The sequence below is a fragment of the Ambystoma mexicanum genome, chromosome 8 (genome assembly GCF_040938575.1).
Source record: "Ambystoma mexicanum isolate Mex_15411 chromosome 8, UKY_AmexF1_1, whole genome shotgun sequence".
Lineage (NCBI taxonomy): Eukaryota > Metazoa > Chordata > Amphibia > Caudata > Ambystomatidae > Ambystoma > Ambystoma mexicanum.
In genome coordinates, this window is record NC_090929.1 from 1,207,933,215 (window position 1) to 1,207,942,929 (window position 9,715).

Here is a 9,715-nt window from a genome sequence, read left to right on the forward strand (position 1 = left end):
CGGCAATCATCTCAACACCCCAGGTTGTTATGAGAAATTACCAGTCAACCCTACAAATGAGTTCACACAAAAAGTGGAACTCTACATTTCGGAATGGTATCGAAAAGGTCTTATTTCGGACAATGAAAAGAGCTTTCTTACTATCAAGAACCCAACCATACCTATAATATATTTCTTACCGAAAATCCACAAGCAATATGATTCAATACCAGAAGGCCGTCCGATTGTCAGTGGGATAGGTTGGGCAACAGAGAATATCTCACAGTATTTGGACAATATTTTGAGACCCAGGGCAACTCAACTAAAGGCATACCTTAAGGACACTACAGATGTCATCACTAAGATACAATCTTGGAACTGGGAACATGATTGTCTTTTAGCAACTATGGATGTGAAAGCATTATATACCTCAATTCAACATACATGGGCTCTGAAAACCATTGATTATACCTTCAGGGAGGAGTCAGCCTCGATGTATCATCAAATTGTCATGATCAAGGAAATGTTAGAGCTTTCCCTACAATGCAACATTTTCAATTTCAACAATGTCTTTTATAGACAAACAAGAGGGGTTGCTATGGGCACCAAATATGCCCCTGCCCTAGCAAACCTTTTCATGGGACTGTTTGAGGATTCAGTCATATACAAGGACAAAGTGTATCAGAAGGATCTTATGTATTGGTTAAGATACATTGATGATGTGTTGATACTATGGAAAGGCACAGAAGCAGAATTCCAGGCTTTTTTAAACAGAATCAATGTTAATGAAATGGGTATACAATTCACGGGTGTCTGCGATGCTAATAGTATTGATTTTTTGGACCTTACAATATATATTGAACAAAACCAGATAAAAACGCGTACATTTCGTAAACCTACGGAGGTCAATGCCACCTTACATGCTACTAGTTGCCATCATCGTACAACGATTCTCAACATACCAGCAGGTGAATTCATAAGAGCAAGAAGAAATTGTCAGACCAAAGAATACTTTGAGAAAGAATGTGGGCTTCTACAATCAAGATTTCTGACAAGAGGATATTCGAACAATTGTGTCGCTAAGGCATTGGACAAAAGTCTACAATTAACTCAGGAACAGACTCTAGCTAGTAAGAACAGATCTGCGGAGCCATCCACCATAGGATTCATCACGAAATTTGGTAACGACCACAAACATGTGAGAAAAATACTGGCCAAACACTGGAATCTCTTGAAATTGGATGACCATATTTCCAATTTTATTGACAACAAACCACGAATCATCTTTAAGAGAGCACAGACACTCAAAAACAAACTAAGCCCTTCAGACTTACCAGACCTACCGGAGGGAACATCGAATTGGCTACAATCTACCCATGGCTTCAGGAAATGTGGAACTTGCACCATTTGCAAATATGCACATGAAAAAACAGATTGTTTCAAGGGCAGCAATAACAAGACTATAAAAATCAAGCAATCTATAAACTGTAGGACAAAATATGTGGTTTATGCGATTGTATGTGTGTGCAAATTAATATATATTGGAAGCACTATTAGGGAACTCAGGACTAGAGTACGTGAACATCTTGCCAAAATTGGAAGCCAGGACCCTAGACTGCCTCTTGCCTGTCATTGGCAAGAGAAACATCAATTGGATAACAAAGCTGACATCAAGTTCATTGGCCTTCAAAAAGTTACCCTTGGAAGACGTGGAGCAAGAATCAGGCGCAGTCTCCTTCCAGGTCACCTATACTTTACACTATTCAGCAAGGGGTCTTGTACTTGGCTAAACCCCCGACTTGGTGGGACGCGACTTTAAGGACTTATTGGACTACTTTCATCTATGACATTCAGTTTCTTACCACTATCGGATGTCGCCAGTTTAGACCAAACCTTCCAAGCCAAGGGTTTTTTATGAATATATTTACATTGGTTGTGGTCAACGGCTGACTCTACATAGAACGCAATGGCAGAATATCTTAGGAACAGACAGGAAGAAACGGAAAATCTTTTTACACCGAAGGGCAGCAATAAACACGCATTCTTCAACCCCATACAGAAGCATGAGGACTTGAGAGCACTATTTTTCAAATTGGAACGACTTTCTAAAAAAGAAATCGACAAATACTGGGAGATAGTCTCCTTGGAAAACTATACTAAAAATGAACTAATACCCAGAGGATTACGCATTCTGATCTTCCCTAACTTCAACAATGATTTAGATAATGATTTAGCAGAGAAGTGGGAACAAAACCTAAATGGAAGTTCCCTAAAGATGATAGAACTTCTTATTGAACATGCAACGCGAGAACACAAGAGGACGATCGAACTAATTGACAAAACCAAAAAAGAAATCGCAGATAAAAAATCACAAGAAACGACAAAGGAGAAAAATTATAATACCATGCATGACATTCTAAAGAATTATCAAGATGAAGTGAAACTGAGAAAATTGAGGAAACACTACCGGGACGAAAGAGATTACCGAGATGATAGGGTATATACTTTCCAGGCAAAATACAATTCAACGACGAAATTTGGGTCTAAAACCAGCACACCCAACACATCATCGGCCAGTTCGGATGCTGATTCGGAACCTGAAACACAGAACACAGAAGAACTAATCAATATAAGTGATCCATTAGGGGTTAAAGCGAGTTCAAGTGGAAGATCATCCTCGGGATTCATGAATCAAATCAAGAGATATAAAAAAGGCAATAGAAATCCCATATTGAAACAGGTCCGTTTTCAGTTGCCACAGAACATTGGAGCAACACCCAGCACACCAGGAGGAGAGGAAGGAGGGGGGGTTCAAGATCTAACCAGTCAAGAATCACAAGAAAATGTAAACAAAAGGCTTACAAGAGCAACCTCAAGAGAAGTGAACAGAGTGAAATAGGCTCAAACTTAATTCTTAATTTATCATCTAGACCGATTTCAACTGAAGAAAGTATGCTTCTTAACAAAGGACTTTCGTTTGCGCCATCTACAATTCATAATGAGACAGATCTACATATCGATCTTTTCAAGTTTGTTCGAAAATTGAAACTAAAAAAGTTCTTTGCCACTAAGGCACCAGGCATGTACACACATCAACCCAAAGCCATTCATAGTGACCTAAGCATTAAAGAGATTGAAGAGATTTACTTACTAAGATCAATCGCAGAACCTTTGGATTACGACATCACCAATGTATTAAGAGACTTCAATGTGCAACCCGATTCCTTATCAATGAAGGAGCTGAAACCGACATCTAAATTTGTACCTCAATTAGCAACTGACAATGTCATTGACACCTTCTACAAGGCAGTATCTCAAGATCTGTATAAAATGGATTTTAAAAATCCTCAATCCAAAACTAAACCCAATCTTACCTTCAGGGAACAAGAAGCATTACATCAATTGGAAACCGACCGCTCAATAATCATCAAAGAAGCGGACAAAGGAGGGAACATTGTTATTATGGACCGAGATGATTATTTGAAAATGGCCGGCAATCATCTCAACACCCCAGGTTGTTATGAGAAATTACCAGTCAACCCTACAAATGAGTTCACACAAAAAGTGGAACTCTACATTTCGGAATGGTATCGAAAAGGTCTTATTTCGGACAATGAAAAGAGCTTTCTTACTATCAAGAACCCAACCATACCTATAATATATTTCTTACCGAAAATCCACAAGCAATATGATTCAATACCAGAAGGCCGTCCGATTGTCAGTGGGATAGGTTGGGCAACAGAGAATATCTCACAGTATTTGGACAATATTTTGAGACCCAGGGCAACTCAACTAAAGGCATACCTTAAGGACACTACAGATGTCATCACTAAGATACAATCTTGGAACTGGGAACATGATTGTCTTTTAGCAACTATGGATGTGAAAGCATTATATACCTCAATTCAACATACATGGGCTCTGAAAACCATTGATTATACCTTCAGGGAGGAGTCAGCCTCGATGTATCATCAAATTGTCATGATCAAGGAAATGTTAGAGCTTTCCCTACAATGCAACATTTTCAATTTCAACAATGTCTTTTATAGACAAACAAGAGGGGTTGCTATGGGCACCAAATATGCCCCTGCCCTAGCAAACCTTTTCATGGGACTGTTTGAGGATTCAGTCATATACAAGGACAAAGTGTATCAGAAGGATCTTATGTATTGGTTAAGATACATTGATGATGTGTTGATACTATGGAAAGGCACAGAAGCAGAATTCCAGGCTTTTTTAAACAGAATCAATGTTAATGAAATGGGTATACAATTCACGGGTGTCTGCGATGCTAATAGTATTGATTTTTTGGACCTTACAATATATATTGAACAAAACCAGATAAAAACGCGTACATTTCGTAAACCTACGGAGGTCAATGCCACCTTACATGCTACTAGTTGCCATCATCGTACAACGATTCTCAACATACCAGCAGGTGAATTCATAAGAGCAAGAAGAAATTGTCAGACCAAAGAATACTTTGAGAAAGAATGTGGGCTTCTACAATCAAGATTTCTGACAAGAGGATATTCGAACAATTGTGTCGCTAAGGCATTGGACAAAAGTCTACAATTAACTCAGGAACAGACTCTAGCTAGTAAGAACAGATCTGCGGAGCCATCCACCATAGGATTCATCACGAAATTTGGTAACGACCACAAACATGTGAGAAAAATACTGGCCAAACACTGGAATCTCTTGAAATTGGATGACCATATTTCCAATTTTATTGACAACAAACCACGAATCATCTTTAAGAGAGCACAGACACTCAAAAACAAACTAAGCCCTTCAGACTTACCAGACCTACCGGAGGGAACATCGAATTGGCTACAATCTACCCATGGCTTCAGGAAATGTGGAACTTGCACCATTTGCAAATATGCACATGAAAAAACAGATTGTTTCAAGGGCAGCAATAACAAGACTATAAAAATCAAGCAATCTATAAACTGTAGGACAAAATATGTGGTTTATGCGATTGTATGTGTGTGCAAATTAATATATATTGGAAGCACTATTAGGGAACTCAGGACTAGAGTACGTGAACATCTTGCCAAAATTGGAAGCCAGGACCCTAGACTGCCTCTTGCCTGTCATTGGCAAGAGAAACATCAATTGGATAACAAAGCTGACATCAAGTTCATTGGCCTTCAAAAAGTTACCCTTGGAAGACGTGGAGCAAGAATCAGGCGCAGTCTCCTTCCAGGTCACCTATACTTTACACTATTCAGCAAGGGGTCTTGTACTTGGCTAAACCCCCGACTTGGTGGGACGCGACTTTAAGGACTTATTGGACTACTTTCATCTATGACATTCAGTTTCTTACCACTATCGGATGTCGCCAGTTTAGACCAAACCTTCCAAGCCAAGGGTTTTTTATGAATATATTTACATTGGTTGTGGTCAACGGCTGACTCTACATAGAACGCAATGGCAGAATATCTTAGGAACAGACAGGAAGAAACGGAAAATCTTTTTACACCGAAGGGCAGCAATAAACACGCATTCTTCAACCCCATACAGAAGCATGAGGACTTGAGAGCACTATTTTTCAAATTGGAACGACTTTCTAAAAAAGAAATCGACAAATACTGGGAGATAGTCTCCTTGGAAAACTATACTAAAAATGAACTAATACCCAGAGGATTACGCATTCTGATCTTCCCTAACTTCAACAATGATTTAGATAATGATTTAGCAGAGAAGTGGGAACAAAACCTAAATGGAAGTTCCCTAAAGATGATAGAACTTCTTATTGAACATGCAACGCGAGAACACAAGAGGACGATCGAACTAATTGACAAAACCAAAAAAGAAATCGCAGATAAAAAATCACAAGAAACGACAAAGGAGAAAAATTATAATACCATGCATGACATTCTAAAGAATTATCAAGATGAAGTGAAACTGAGAAAATTGAGGAAACACTACCGGGACGAAAGAGATTACCGAGATGATAGGGTATATACTTTCCAGGCAAAATACAATTCAACGACGAAATTTGGGTCTAAAACCAGCACACCCAACACATCATCGGCCAGTTCGGATGCTGATTCGGAACCTGAAACACAGAACACAGAAGAACTAATCAATATAAGTGATCCATTAGGGGTTAAAGCGAGTTCAAGTGGAAGATCATCCTCGGGATTCATGAATCAAATCAAGAGATATAAAAAAGGCAATAGAAATCCCATATTGAAACAGGTCCGTTTTCAGTTGCCACAGAACATTGGAGCAACACCCAGCACACCAGGAGGAGAGGAAGGAGGGGGGGTTCAAGATCTAACCAGTCAAGAATCACAAGAAAATGTAAACAAAAGGCTTACAAGAGCAACCTCAAGAGAAGTGAACAGAGTGAAATAGGCTCAAACTTAATTCTTAATTTATCATCTAGACCGATTTCAACTGAAGAAAGTATGCTTCTTAACAAAGGACTTTCGTTTGCGCCATCTACAATTCATAATGAGACAGATCTACATATCGATCTTTTCAAGTTTGTTCGAAAATTGAAACTAAAAAAGTTCTTTGCCACTAAGGCACCAGGCATGTACACACATCAACCCAAAGCCATTCATAGTGACCTAAGCATTAAAGAGATTGAAGAGATTTACTTACTAAGATCAATCGCAGAACCTTTGGATTACGACATCACCAATGTATTAAGAGACTTCAATGTGCAACCCGATTCCTTATCAATGAAGGAGCTGAAACCGACATCTAAATTTGTACCTCAATTAGCAACTGACAATGTCATTGACACCTTCTACAAGGCAGTATCTCAAGATCTGTATAAAATGGATTTTAAAAATCCTCAATCCAAAACTAAACCCAATCTTACCTTCAGGGAACAAGAAGCATTACATCAATTGGAAACCGACCGCTCAATAATCATCAAAGAAGCGGACAAAGGAGGGAACATTGTTATTATGGACCGAGATGATTATTTGAAAATGGCCGGCAATCATCTCAACACCCCAGGTTGTTATGAGAAATTACCAGTCAACCCTACAAATGAGTTCACACAAAAAGTGGAACTCTACATTTCGGAATGGTATCGAAAAGGTCTTATTTCGGACAATGAAAAGAGCTTTCTTACTATCAAGAACCCAACCATACCTATAATATATTTCTTACCGAAAATCCACAAGCAATATGATTCAATACCAGAAGGCCGTCCGATTGTCAGTGGGATAGGTTGGGCAACAGAGAATATCTCACAGTATTTGGACAATATTTTGAGACCCAGGGCAACTCAACTAAAGGCATACCTTAAGGACACTACAGATGTCATCACTAAGATACAATCTTGGAACTGGGAACATGATTGTCTTTTAGCAACTATGGATGTGAAAGCATTATATACCTCAATTCAACATACATGGGCTCTGAAAACCATTGATTATACCTTCAGGGAGGAGTCAGCCTCGATGTATCATCAAATTGTCATGATCAAGGAAATGTTAGAGCTTTCCCTACAATGCAACATTTTCAATTTCAACAATGTCTTTTATAGACAAACAAGAGGGGTTGCTATGGGCACCAAATATGCCCCTGCCCTAGCAAACCTTTTCATGGGACTGTTTGAGGATTCAGTCATATACAAGGACAAAGTGTATCAGAAGGATCTTATGTATTGGTTAAGATACATTGATGATGTGTTGATACTATGGAAAGGCACAGAAGCAGAATTCCAGGCTTTTTTAAACAGAATCAATGTTAATGAAATGGGTATACAATTCACGGGTGTCTGCGATGCTAATAGTATTGATTTTTTGGACCTTACAATATATATTGAACAAAACCAGATAAAAACGCGTACATTTCGTAAACCTACGGAGGTCAATGCCACCTTACATGCTACTAGTTGCCATCATCGTACAACGATTCTCAACATACCAGCAGGTGAATTCATAAGAGCAAGAAGAAATTGTCAGACCAAAGAATACTTTGAGAAAGAATGTGGGCTTCTACAATCAAGATTTCTGGCAAGAGGATATTCGAACAATTGTGTCGCTAAGGCATTGGACAAAAGTCTACAATTAACTCAGGAACAGACTCTAGCTAGTAAGAACAGATCTGCGGAGCCATCCACCATAGGATTCATCACGAAATTTGGTAACGACCACAAACATGTGAGAAAAATACTGGCCAAACACTGGAATCTCTTGAAATTGGATGACCATATTTCCAATTTTATTGACAACAAACCACGAATCATCTTTAAGAGAGCACAGACACTCAAAAACAAACTAAGCCCTTCAGACTTACCAGACCTACCGGAGGGAACATCGAATTGGCTACAATCTACCCATGGCTTCAGGAAATGTGGAACTTGCACCATTTGCAAATATGCACATGAAAAAACAGATTGTTTCAAGGGCAGCAATAACAAGACTATAAAAATCAAGCAATCTATAAACTGTAGGACAAAATATGTGGTTTATGCGATTGTATGTGTGTGCAAATTAATATATATTGGAAGCACTATTAGGGAACTCAGGACTAGAGTACGTGAACATCTTGCCAAAATTGGAAGCCAGGACCCTAGACTGCCTCTTGCCTGTCATTGGCAAGAGAAACATCAATTGGATAACAAAGCTGACATCAAGTTCATTGGCCTTCAAAAAGTTACCCTTGGAAGACGTGGAGCAAGAATCAGGCGCAGTCTCCTTCCAGGTCACCTATACTTTACACTATTCATAACTATGTACAACTCTTCCAAGCGTTGTCATTATTATTGTGCTTAGCTGTCTCCAACAACACATCACTTTTACAAATACGACAAGTCTGTTCCTGTCGCGGAATGTTTTACCTCGCCCCATATATTGCCAACAAAGGTAGCTAGTTAATCCTTAATTTCAATAGAAATGTTCTAACAGCGGGGTGGGGCAAGATAAAACATAGCTTTGTGCCCTAAGGTATACGTGTGTAACATTTACCACATCCGTGTGAGATCTTAAGCTTGAGAGGTGGGCATAGTTCTTTGTCCACTCCCGCTGTCGTATTTTCTTTTTAAGTACTTGCTTCAAAATTGGGAGACTAGTACCCCGATTAAACTCAGGGGTCCAAGCAATATTCACAAAACACTTTACCATCCAGTTGGTAAAATCGTTCAATTTAGTTTTCCTTCCTAATCCGCTTCTCATGGCCATCAATGTGAGTAATTGACATCTTGGGTTGGTATTTATTTTCAAGTATAACATTCCCTGCCTTATAATGGCCTGACCTTTTAGAGATACCATGCCAAGCTCAAGGTTAATGTACTAAAAAGGCGTTGATTGAGGCAGACCGAGGACCCTTTTCCAAAAGTATCCCTCAATACTGTCCAACCAATGCAGGTCCTCCATGGCCACAGAATCCAGTCCATAGAGCACCACCGTACACAAGCATTAATTATATAATGTGAGAACCCCTTCCAGGGAATAACTTGCAATCTGATTTGCAAATTTACAAACCAAATTAGTAAATCATTTAGCTCTAATACTTTTAGTTTCCTTTATATAGCTGTAACTTCTCGAAGGGCTCATTTTCAAACCCAAATACGGGTATTTTCCCACCCTTTCTAATACGCCAAGACTAGTGTTAAAAACTGGGCATTTTATTGCTTTAGGTGCATCAACCCTAACCTTGTTTTTTTCCATGTTTATGGCCAAGTCATTTACCACTGTGAACTCAACCAATTTCTCAAACATAGCCTTTGCTCCAGTGAAAGTAAAATTAAAAAGAACAA